The following is an 11763-nucleotide window of genomic DNA, read 5'->3' as shown; positions in this document are numbered from 1 at the left end:
TCCTCCCCTGAAGCATGAGGACATCTAATAGTGTTTGCGGTAAAGGGGACCCTGGAAACTGTGTCTCCTCTACCAATCTTCCTCTCCAAGAGTCAGGAGAAAAGACTGATGGATCTTCACCCTGACATTTGGTGGATCAGCACACAGAGACGGAGAACTTCCTCTGACACACCAGCAAATCTTCCCAGGGGACGAGCTGTGTGTTTTGCAAGCTCGTGGGCGTCATGAGCCGCACCCTGCAGACAACTCAGTGCCACGGAGACCCTTAGGTCCATTTCCTGGCAGGACGGTATTAATTTTTCTCACATGTGCAGGTGCGGACAGTGAGACCCCCTGAGGTTGTCCCTTCCCAGGTTCTGAGCCAGCCAGTGGGGCAAAGGCCCAAGATCCAGGACTTCCACGTCTTAGTGCAATACCCATCCTTCCCCAGCCCCCGTTTGCACAACAGCTCTTGGTGGTGGAGTCATTTTTTAAAAAATTTTTTTTTTAATGTTTATTTATTTTTGAGACAGAGAGAGACAGAGCATGAGCAGGGAAGGGGCAGAGAGAGAGGGAGACACAGAATGTGAAGCAGGTTCCAGGCTCTGAGCTGTCAGCACAGAGCCCGGCGCAGGGCTCGAACTCACGAACTGTGAGATCGTGACCTGAGCCGAAGTCCGACGCCTAACCGGCTGAGCCACCCAGGCACCCCAGTGGTGGAGTCATTAAAGTCTTGTTTACTACTCTCACTTTGGGAAATAAACTGACAGCTGAAATTATAGCCAGATTTAAGAGAAGGATGACAGACCTAGATTGGAACATATTAAGGGAAACTGGATGTTTGGGGGCATCAGGAACACTCAGAATTTGATATCAGGAAAAACATCCCCACCATTCCTTTAACCATGTCGCGGAGATCCCCAGCAGAGACGGAATCGTGGCTTGCATAAGCCACGCGGCTGACCTGGTGTGGCCATTCTGACCTCCTTAATCATCGGGGTACAGGCCAGGGAGTTTCTGATCTGAGAATAAATTTCCCTGAAACATTAAATACTTCTAATAATATTTTATTTAAAAAAATGTTTCATGTTTATTTTTCAGAGAGAGAGACAGACAGACAGACAGAACACCAGTGTGGGGGGTGTGGGAGGAGAAGAGAGAGGGAGACACAGAATCCGAAGCAGGCTCCAGGCTCCGGGATGTCAGCAAAGAGGTCGACGTGAGCCTCGAACCCATGAACCATGAGATCATGACCTGAGCTGAAGTTAGTCGCTTAACCACCTGAGCCACCCAGGCGCCCCACATTAAATACTTCTAAAGAGAGGGAAATACGTCTTTTTGTTGGGGGAACTGTGTACTTGAGTACGTGCACGCGTGCGTGCATGCGTGCGTGTGTATCGCTTGTGTGAGCTGTTTCCTCCCTGGGTGTGGAAACCCACCTGGGGCTGAGGGTGAGGAGGAAGGGTGCACGTGACCTTACTAGTTATCTTTCTAATATTGCACACTCTACCCCTTATACACGGTGAGGATTTCCACTTTCCTCTTCGGAATTCCCCAAACATACTTGATCCGTGGGACACTCTTCTCACTACGGCCCCATGAAGCCAACTGGCACAGGGGAAGACCAAGGCAGACCCCTGGGCGGACCCCTGCTTGCCGCCGCCCCAATATCTCAGTGGCCGTCCCTCAGTCATCGCTGCATTGCCCCGTTGGCTGCAAGGAGGCCAGGCCATCAGCGGAGGGGAAACCTGGGAGACAGAGCTCACCGGTGGTCAGAAGGTTGAGGATTGCTCAGGGCGGGACCAGATAACTGCTGGAAGCAGATGTATGCCCTGGAGGGTGCCCGGCTCGTGCCATCCCCTTTGGACTGAGCTGGAGCATCACTTCTTTGTGGCTGTGACACTTCTGATTTGTCCAGGGCCATCACGGGGTCTTTGGGCCAGAGTCCTGTGGACAACTGGCTCACCAGGGCTAAGGTTGAGGTGAACAGAAGCATCCATGCATCCTTCTATTTATTCACTCAACACAGCTACTGAGCATTATTCTGTGCTGGGCATCGAGTGAGGCCCTGTCGATGCCGCTAAGGAGGGAGGACAGTCTAGTTGGGGAGACGTCCAGTAAATAATAATCAACCCAGGCAACTGCAGGCTCTGGTAAGAGCTCTGAAGGAAACACCAGGGTGATCTGTAGAGGAACTGGATTACTGCCATTGCAGAAGGAGGGAAGTCAGAGTATTTCTTTAAAGAAATACAGAGACTGGGGGGCGCCTGGGTGGCTCAGTTGGTTTAAAGTCCGACTTTGGCTCAGGTCATGATCTTGCAGTCTGTGAGTTCGAGTCCCGCATTGGGCTCTGTGTTGACAGTTCAGAGCCCGGAGCCTGCTTTGGATTCTGTGTCTCCCTCTCTCTCCGCCCCTCCCCTACTCATGCTCTGTCTCTCTCTCTGTCAAAAATAAATAAACATTAAAAAATTTTTTTAAAAAGAAATACAGAGATTGGAACCTCAAGGTGGAGAACAAGTCAGTTATGCAAAGAGTGAGAAGAGCATCCCAGGGAGAGAGAGAGAGAGAGAGAGAGAGAGAGAGCGAGCGAGCAGTGGTTGCAAATGTCCTGGGGCAGGAACAGGGAAAGCCTGGAGCTTAGTGAGACGGGGGTGAGGAGTTGGTGTGAGGCGAGTCTGAGCAGTAGGGGGCCTTGCTAAGAAGTCTGCATTCTCATTTCAGAGCCCATGGAAAGTTCTTGAGCAGAAGATGACATGATGTGGCCCACACTGTAAAAGAGCCCTCTGGTTGTTTCATGAAAAACATATTGAACCTTGTCTTCCTAACCCCCTTGGTGGCGGTCCAGGAGCCCCAGCCAGTGACCTGTTCTACCTGACTAGGCAAGTTCAGATGACCAGATAATTATCAACATCCCCCTTCCCCTTATTGTGAGAGGGAGGTCGTGTGCGAATCCCCAGCCCTCCCAGAAATACAGCGGATCCTGGAACTCGTGACAATAGGAAGAAAGAAGCTCAGCAGGGAAGGCAAGCGTCGTTGGTGCTTGTCCAGTCTTGCTGTGGGAGCTGTGTGGTTAAGGGGACCCGGTTTAGCGCCACCAACCTCTCTTACTTCATTTACAAGATGGGGATGCTGACAGACAGGTTATTTCTTGAACTCCAAGGACTGCAATCCCTTTGAGGCTCCTGGACCCGGTGTGTGTAATGGAAGTGGGTATTGTGATGTCCATTGTATTGGTAGAAGCACCAACAGTTGAAGGACGCACTGAACACCTCAACTGAGGACACTCCAGACGCTCCAGAGCCCAGATATCCTATCCCTCCTCTGGAAATCTGGTGCCTAAATCCTCTTAGGACGGAGTGATCGGGGCGCCTGGGTGGCTCAGTGGGTTACGTAAACATCTTATGTCCGCTCAGGTCATGATCTCACGGTTCGTGAGTTCGAAACCCGTGTCGGGCTCTGTGCTGACAGCTCGGAGCCTGGAGCCCGCTTCCGATCCTCTGTCCTCCTCTCTCTCTCTGCCCCTCCCCGACTTGAGCTCTCTCTCTGCCTCCCTCAAAATAAATAAAGAAACTTAAAAAAAAGGATGGAATGATAAAGCTTTCTTTGGCTCTCACCCCAGCATCTTTGGGTATATCATTTAGGATGATTTCAGTCACAAGTAAAAACTTCTCCAGCGAATAACACTGGCTTAAACTATTAGAATATCATTACTTTGAGAACAGTCATTCATCAGATAGAGTTGTTAAATCAGTAGCTCAATGATGATGTAGGTTTGTTTCTCTGTGATTTTTTAAAAAAATTTTTTAACGTTTATTCATTTTTCAGAAATGGAGGGAAATAGAGCATGAGTGGGGGAGGGACAGAGAGAGAGGGGCACACAGAATCCGAAGAGGCTCCAGGCTCTGAGCTGTCAGCATAGAGCCCGACGCGGGGCTCGAACCCACAGACCGTGAGATCATGACCCGAGTCGAAGTCGGATGCCTAACCGACCGAACCACCCAGGCGCCCTCTGTGACTTTCTTTATTTGTCCTCAGGGTCACAATCTCCACAAGTTGTTGGAGATTGAAGTACAGCATGCATGCATTCATTCATTCATTCATTCAACAAATATTTAATAAGTGCTACTATGTGTTGGGCACATTTCTCAGTTTTGAGGACACCATAATGAATACAAGTGACAGAAAGTCTTGCCCTCGGGAGCTTCCATTCTAGAGGGTAAAGGGAGATGAGGGATAAAATAAATATGAAAACTACATAGTATGGTTGTGGTATGTGCCATAGAGAACAATAAAAAAAGAGAAAGAGAGAATAAAGATAAAGGGGAAAGAAGAAAAAGATAAGAATATTTTTAAACTGGGGGCAAGGAATGATCTCACTGAGAAGTTGATATTGGAGAACAGACCTAAAGGAGGGTGAAAGAAGGAGCCAGTGAGAATCTAGAGGAAGAGTATTCTAAGTGGAGGAAACAGCAAGTGCAAAGGCCCTGAGGCAGAAGTGTGCTTGGCATGTTCTAGGAAAGCAAGGAGACCAGTGTGGCTGGAGAGGTATGATGGAGGAGGACCGTCGCGGAGGTGAGGGCAGAGAGAAAAAAGGAGGCCTCGGGTCCTTGAAATGCCACAACAGCATGCAAAAACCCCAACGAAGGAAAGGTTTCTCCTGATGCAATTCTTTGGTTCAGCAGCCCCACCCAAAGACTTTTCCTTGCGCCTCACTGGTCAGAACTAAGTCACATGGCCACCCCTAAGCCAATCACTGACATGATCCCCCCCCAGGGTCCGGGCCCACCTCTCCCACGCATGTTGATAAGCAGAGTGGGCTTCTGCCAGCAAGGGCAAAAGGGGAATGACTGCTGCGGAGGCAACCAAAAGTGCCAGCCGCCCAGAAACTTCCCAGTCAAGCGGTTTGCCCCTTGGTAACAGCGGCCGTGTCTGGCCCCAGACACCTGGCCCCTCCAGCAGGTTCCGAACCCACAGCGCAGGGTGTCAGGAAACAGTGGGGTCTGTCTGGATTTCAGGGGCTCGTCTAAGTATGAACTTTCAAGATCTCCTCTCTTCTGCTTCTCCCTCAGGTCCCTGCCCACAAAACGCTCTTCCGTTAAAACAGAAGCACACATCTTTTAACTATGGAAATCTCAAGCGTATTCAAAACAGAGAGAATGGCGTAATGACCCCTTGGTACTCTTCTCCCAGAGCTTCAACATTAGCAATACCCTGTTCTACGCAAGCCAGTCTGTTTCCTCGCTGGCACTGCCCATTCCCCCTGCCCAGTGTCCATGCCACGAGAAAGCACTGCCGTGCACGCAAGTCCCTCTGAGGGTCTACTGTGCTCTGAGTACGTCGCTGGGGGAGGGCCATGGAGAACTGTGATGGTCACTCAACCCAGCCAAAGCTCCTCTAAGCCCACAGCAGCCATGCTTCCCTCGGGGTCACCTGCCCACAGCCCGCTGAAGGACACCGAGCCTTCTCCTGAATCATCCTTGCTTCAGCTCTCGGAGGCTACAGAGGCTCACAAAACCATCTGTAATTGGGGCACTTGGCCCATGAGGAATTTGGATGGACCAGAGCCTAAGTCCTCGGCACTGCTCAGAAAAAGCAAACACGGGCAATGCGAGATTTGACTTCTGCACAGTTAATTTAAACTCCTCTCTGAATATAAATCAGCTGCTTTAGTTCCGATCCACTCAGTCCTACCCAAGCCTTGTGTGGAATGATAAACACTGGACCGCTGCCGGGAAGGATAAATCATGACAGGCAAAACGAATTGTTTCCTTCAGCTCAAGCAAAGTTCCTGGACAAGAGAAGGACACTGCTTTTTATGAAGAAACTCTGGCCGAGTTCAGAAGACCTTCCTTGGGGTATCAGTCTTCCTTGGGGTCTGCTGATTGGAGGTGGAAAACGAACGTGCCTGAAGTGTTTGAGAACCTGGCAGTGCCTCTAGGGAGAAGGGAGAACGAACTAAGAAGCCATGGTAGAAATAAGGGGAACAGCACCTTTGTAAGCCGTGTCTTTCTGAAGGACAGTGTTCTTGGTACAAAGGCTATAACCAGAGCAGGTAGGAGGGGGACAAAGTAGGTCGTGCTGGCTCCTGGCTGCCTGGTGGGCTTTCACTGAATGTCAGCGATGACCAGCTAAGCCAATGGAATATAGTGGTGAAAGATGAGAGAGGGCTATTATAGACTGACTCTCCCTCCTAACTTCAGGGGGCAATGTACACGTCGCTGTTCCAGGGTCTGTCTGAGGGGGCTCCAAGGACTGTGCCTATCCCAGCTTCTGCCAAGCTAGAAGGTGTGCCCCTAAGTGCATCAGGACAGAAGTGCCTTGCTTCTGTGTCAAGATGCAGGTAGGGCTTCTGAGGAAGATCAGGCCGGGCTCACAAAAGCCCAGACGTGTCCCCTACAGATTCTCCTAGTCCTTGAAATTCTTACATCAGAGCTTCTCCTTTGAGCTGAGACTTCAAAGATCCTGACAAAATGCAGATCTGTGAGCCATGATCGGGATGGATAAGCTCTAATTGAGTCGTTCATTTGGTGGACATTTAGGACTCCCAGTTCTAGGTCAGGCACTGTCCTAGGTGCTGGAAGTACAAAACTGAGAAACAGCGGACGCTTCTCTCTCTCAAGTGTCAAAATGCAATTTTGAAAAAGTTAAAAACATGACTTCCCTGACAAACATAGAATACATACGTGTCACGGATTTTATTCAGCATATCAAGGAATGAATGAGAGAACCAGTAAGATGGTAAAGCTAATTCCAAGAGCACCGTGGAACTTACATTGGTATAGTCCATCAAGGTATTGTTAAGGGGTGCCTGGGTGGCTCAGTCAGTTAAGCGTCTGACTTCGGCTCAGGCATCTCACAGTCCGTGGGTTCAAGCCCCGCATCGGGCTCCGTGCGGACAGCTCAGAGCCTGGAGCCTGCTTCAGATTCTGTGTCCCCCCTCTCTCGCTGCTTCTCCCCTGTCTCGCTCTGTCTGTCAAAAATAAATAAACATGAAAACTTTTTCCAAAAATTAACAAGATGAGGAAATCGGACCATCATTCTAGAGGGAACCTTAGTGAGCAGAGCCGCTGGGAGGAAGCCTAGTTCCTGGTGGTGCTGACGGGCTCGCCTCTGCTCTGGATGCCAAGTAGGATGTTTGGGAGGTGGTTCCTGGTGCCTCTGAGGAAACAGTCACCTGTGTGTGCAGGACACATACTGGGTGTCCAGCCGCCATGTACCTGGGCATGGAAATCGGTGCCGTTCTCGAGGCATGGAAGGACTGGTGTCCTTCTGAATGGAAATGGTTTTAAAAGGTATAGCTGTTCCCCCAAACGCTGTCACCAAATTGCATTGTGTGTCACACATGATGGGACTTGGAGTTTGAATTCCAGCCGTGACACTAAATTCCTATGTGACCTTGTTAAGTTATATCGCCTCTCTGAACCTCAGCTTTTTCATGTGTAAAATGGGGATGAGGACAGTTGCCTTGCAGAGTTTTGTAAAGAATTTATACCAGTCTCTTGGTGAAGTGCCTGGCTAGTGTCTCTCATCAGTCCGGGAAGTACCAAAGATCAAAGCTATGCATTTCCCATCAGACTGGGCTCCCCGGGGTTGGGGGGTGGGGGTGGGCAGAGTCAAAGTCATTTCCCCACCTTGGCCTGGCAACTCCTGGAGGAAGGCGCTTGCTTTTTGAGAGCACCACACAATGGATAGCCATTGTAACTTTTTATCATTGTTGCAATGACCATATTTCCCTCCGAGGGAAGGGGCTGGAGGACACTGAGTAGCAATTCTAGAGCTTCCTGGAACAGTTGCAGAGCACCCAGCAAAACCCCATCTGGTGGTGTTACTTCTCTGCCTGGCTCCCTGCCTCCTCCCTGGCTGCACTAGGCCAGGGACCGAGTGGGATACATCCCCACCATCTCTCGCTGGAGATGATGAATGAGTGCTTGTTGAATGAGAGCGGAGGCCTCTGGGTGCCCAAGGGAGAGGGGCCTTGACTCTCTCTCCCAGGAGCTTCAGAGGACAGGACAGTATGCAGATTATTTAGAAATAGTGACCATATGATTTATCATTGAAACCAGGACACTTTTAAGAGTAAAGGGGGATATTATTAACACTCACACTGGCACAACAGGCATAAATCAGACTCTCCTTTCTACATGGCTGGTGAGGTCCACCTGTGGGGCTGCCTTTTCAGCCATCGCTCAGTCCCCATCCAGCTCACACAGCCCAAGTTTGCTAAGGTCTGGGAGGAGATGGTTAGTGGCCTAAGGGGTATGACTCAGTGAGGTCACCACCAAGTTCTTGACAGACACAATCAGGAAGCCCCCAGACCCAACACTTCCTGGGGAAGGCATTTTTATTTCTTGCCTTCACAGAGCCCCAGTCTGATGGGGGGGGACAATGACCTTGAGCTAAGTGAGTCCCGAGTCTAATGGGGGCAACACTGACCCTTGCTTTGGGGAGTTCACATCTGCCCTGAGTCCACACAGACCTTGACCGACCTTCAATCTTGTAAGCTCCTTCCCCAGGTCTAACCACTGGAATCAGTTTCTTGTGCCTCATCCTGTAAGTAGGCATCGCAAATGCAAGGTTACCCAATTTTACACTTTTGGGGTTGTATCGTTGTAGGATTGTCTGCCTCAGTATCCAGGATTCATTGTCTCGTGGCTTTGACGAATGAAGAGGTAGACACAAAATACAATGGGTGGCAGGCAAAACTTGATTAGAGCGTAAGACCAGAAAGCAAGAATAGCGGGAAAGCTCTCCTTACAGTGAATGCCCGTGACTATAGGCAAGGGACTTTGTTTCATAGGGTTTTGGTTGGTCCCCCACACCTGTTGCTTCTCAGGCTCTACTCTCACTGGTTAGGTTAACTCTAAACGCCTAGTCATTCCCTTTTGATTGGCTCGTTTTCATTGTATTAGGGGTGGTCTTTATCGATCCTTGTGGGTCATATGTCTTATGGTCTACTGTTTATTTTTAGTTAGGTCTTCTTGTCAATTTCCTCAGGGGAACCTAGAGGGGGAGTAGGTAGTATCTGGTACATTCTTAGAGGAACCTTACACCCCAGGGGGGTTTGCTGTGGTTAGAAGCTCCCAGCATTGTTCCAAAATATGGGTTTTTCCCCACCTGGGACCTCAGGTCCTAACCTTTTTCCCTCTCTGCCTATTTTATCCTACCTTTCTCCCTATGACAGTATCTCCTGCAGAGTGATCAGCTCCCGGCCCTGAGCACCCCCACTGGTATTCTTTGAGATTGGCTGGGCCCACAAAGGGCCGGCACCCTCTGTGTCTGTGCTCCAGAGATTGCCAATGCCTTCGGAATCAAGGTCTGGCTTTTTGTCTTAAGCCCAAGCATTTGTGTCCAGTTCTGATCTAGAGCTACTTCCAGAGCTCCTTGGGGTCTCTTGAGTGCTTTCTCCACATCACACTGGGATCTTGGGGTCTGAGGACTGCCCTCAGGTTTACCTACCCCTCCGGTATGGCCCCCAGTCATTCCCAAACCAAAGGGGACATGACATTATGCTAACATCTTGTCACGTCCATAGGACTATCTTGGAAAAGCAGGACAAGAGCCCCAGGATGATCGGATTTCCCTCCCTCACCCTCCATCCTATCTTCGTGCTCCCTTCATGAAAGGGGAGCCGGACTTGCCCCTTGAATGATGAGGGAGCATAAGGCAAGGTGAAACCCTGCAACCCCACCCCCACGCCCACCCCCAGGTGGGATACGTGTGACATTCCTCAGGCGCTCTTGGCTGCCCTAAAGCTAAGAGAAGCTAACAAATTGTTAGCTGACAGAGGTCACAGTCATGCAGGACCTGAGTCTCCATCAGTTTCCAAATATTTGTCATAGTAAATGAGAAGGAAAAGGCAATCTTGTCAATGGCCTCATCTCCAGAAACCCACAGACTCGGTTTTCTGGAGCCCCAACATCACCCTCTCCTCCATGGTGATGTGGGAACAAAGGCAAGAAGAAAATGGCAGGTAAAGTTAAATTTCCTTCTAACCTGCAGCCTGTTGACAAATACCTGAGGTAAATACAGAGTAGAACATTTCTCAAGGAACCCCCTACCGTCCTGTCCTAACGTTAATGCCTTCCTAGAGGGAAAACAACCTCAGCTAGACGATAGCAAGCCCTCAGGTATCTTCGGCGTCCTCTTTAGCACATCAAAGTCCTTCAGGAGGCCCCCCTTTTGTGTTACCTCCCCCAACTCCATAGTATACAACCACAAGCTCAGTGCAGCTCTTTCTGCCCACGGGTTGTGTCCTTGTGCTTTAATAAAATCACCTTTTTGCACCAAAGACGTCTTTAAGAATTCTTTCTTGGCTGGGGACTCTGGACCTCCATCCAGCCCACCCCCACCCCCCACCCCCCACCAGCTATTCCAAACCCCATCACCCTACCCAGTTACTCTCTCCTCCTACCCAGCACCTCCTTTCTGGCTGCTTGGTTGCTGGCCGTGTCACCCCTCAGTCATTCCTTTTATGTCATTTCACTGTCTTTTACTCTGTGTCCTATCTTCCAAACTTTTGTTCAGGAAATATGAGAATCCAGCTCTGGGAGCTCTGAGAAGTCCCTTTTCTATTTCAGGAAATGGCGAACTTTCAAGAGCATGGCTTCACCCTGAACCTTATTAAGGTCCAGAAGTCAAAGCTGAAAAATGACTTCTGTGCTCTAGGTTGTATTAGCCTTCCCTACCCTTAGGCAGTATAAGCTCCTCTCACACGAGCCCTCCTGGCCTCACCTTAATGGCCCAAGCACAGAGAAAGGAAAAAAGGAAAAGAAAAAAAAAATTAGCAAACAGGAAAATAAATACACTGGGTGATATTCCAAAATCATTATTGTGCTACAGTAGGGCTCCCCCGTATGAATGGATCATAATTTATTTAACTGACTCCTTAATGAGGGACATTCAGGTTGTTTTGAGTCTTTTACTTACAAACGTGGTTTCCATGACTATCCTTGTGCATATGTGCAAGAATATCTGTGAAATAAATACTTAGAAGTGGCTTTACTGAGTCAAAACAGAGCTATCTTAATAGAAATTGCATTTGCTTCTGGAAGAAGGGGCAGTGACTTACACGCCCATCAATTTTGCATGAGAGTGATGATAACGACACTACTTTTCATAATAATGTTTCGTCAAATTTATTGATATTTGCCAATGTGACATTTTAAAAATGGAAGGATGACTTGCATTATCATTTGTTTATGACTCATTTTCCACCTACAAAGTGCTTGTTCATGTGCTTTGTCCTTTCGCCTATTAGTATTTTTTATTTATTTGTAGACTCTTTACGTATTTAGGAAACTAACTCTTTGTGAAATGTGCTTTAAATATTTTTCTTGACTTTATCATTTTAAAATGAAAAAATTTTTACCGTATTTTCTCCCCATGTAGCTAACTGTAACCTTTATGTGGTAAAATTTACAGTTCCTGTGTTTTGGTTTTGCTTGGAAAGTTCTTCTCTACTCTAAGAATGTTAAAAATGTACTAAAACAGATCACTCTTCGTTCTGGTAATGCCAGTTTTTTAAAAAATATTTTTTACACTTAAATCTTTGATATCTCAGCATTTCATTTTTTGGTAAGGAGTTGCTAGCCAGCTGTCTCAACATAATTTTTCAAATAGCTCACCGTTTTTTTTTTCTGATGTGAAATATACCCCTTTCTGTACCCTGAATTTTAGTGTATGTTTTCAGTAGTTGTGGACTCTCTCTTCTCTTCCACTGCTATGAAGATATTTATTCAAGTCTCTGAAAAATGCACTTCAGTAGAATTTCAAAGTGTTTTTCAC

The sequence above is a fragment of the Acinonyx jubatus genome, chromosome C1, assembly GCF_027475565.1.
Source record: "Acinonyx jubatus isolate Ajub_Pintada_27869175 chromosome C1, VMU_Ajub_asm_v1.0, whole genome shotgun sequence".
Classification (NCBI taxonomy): Eukaryota; Metazoa; Chordata; class Mammalia; order Carnivora; family Felidae; genus Acinonyx; species Acinonyx jubatus.
This window is presented reverse-complemented; position numbering follows the sequence as displayed.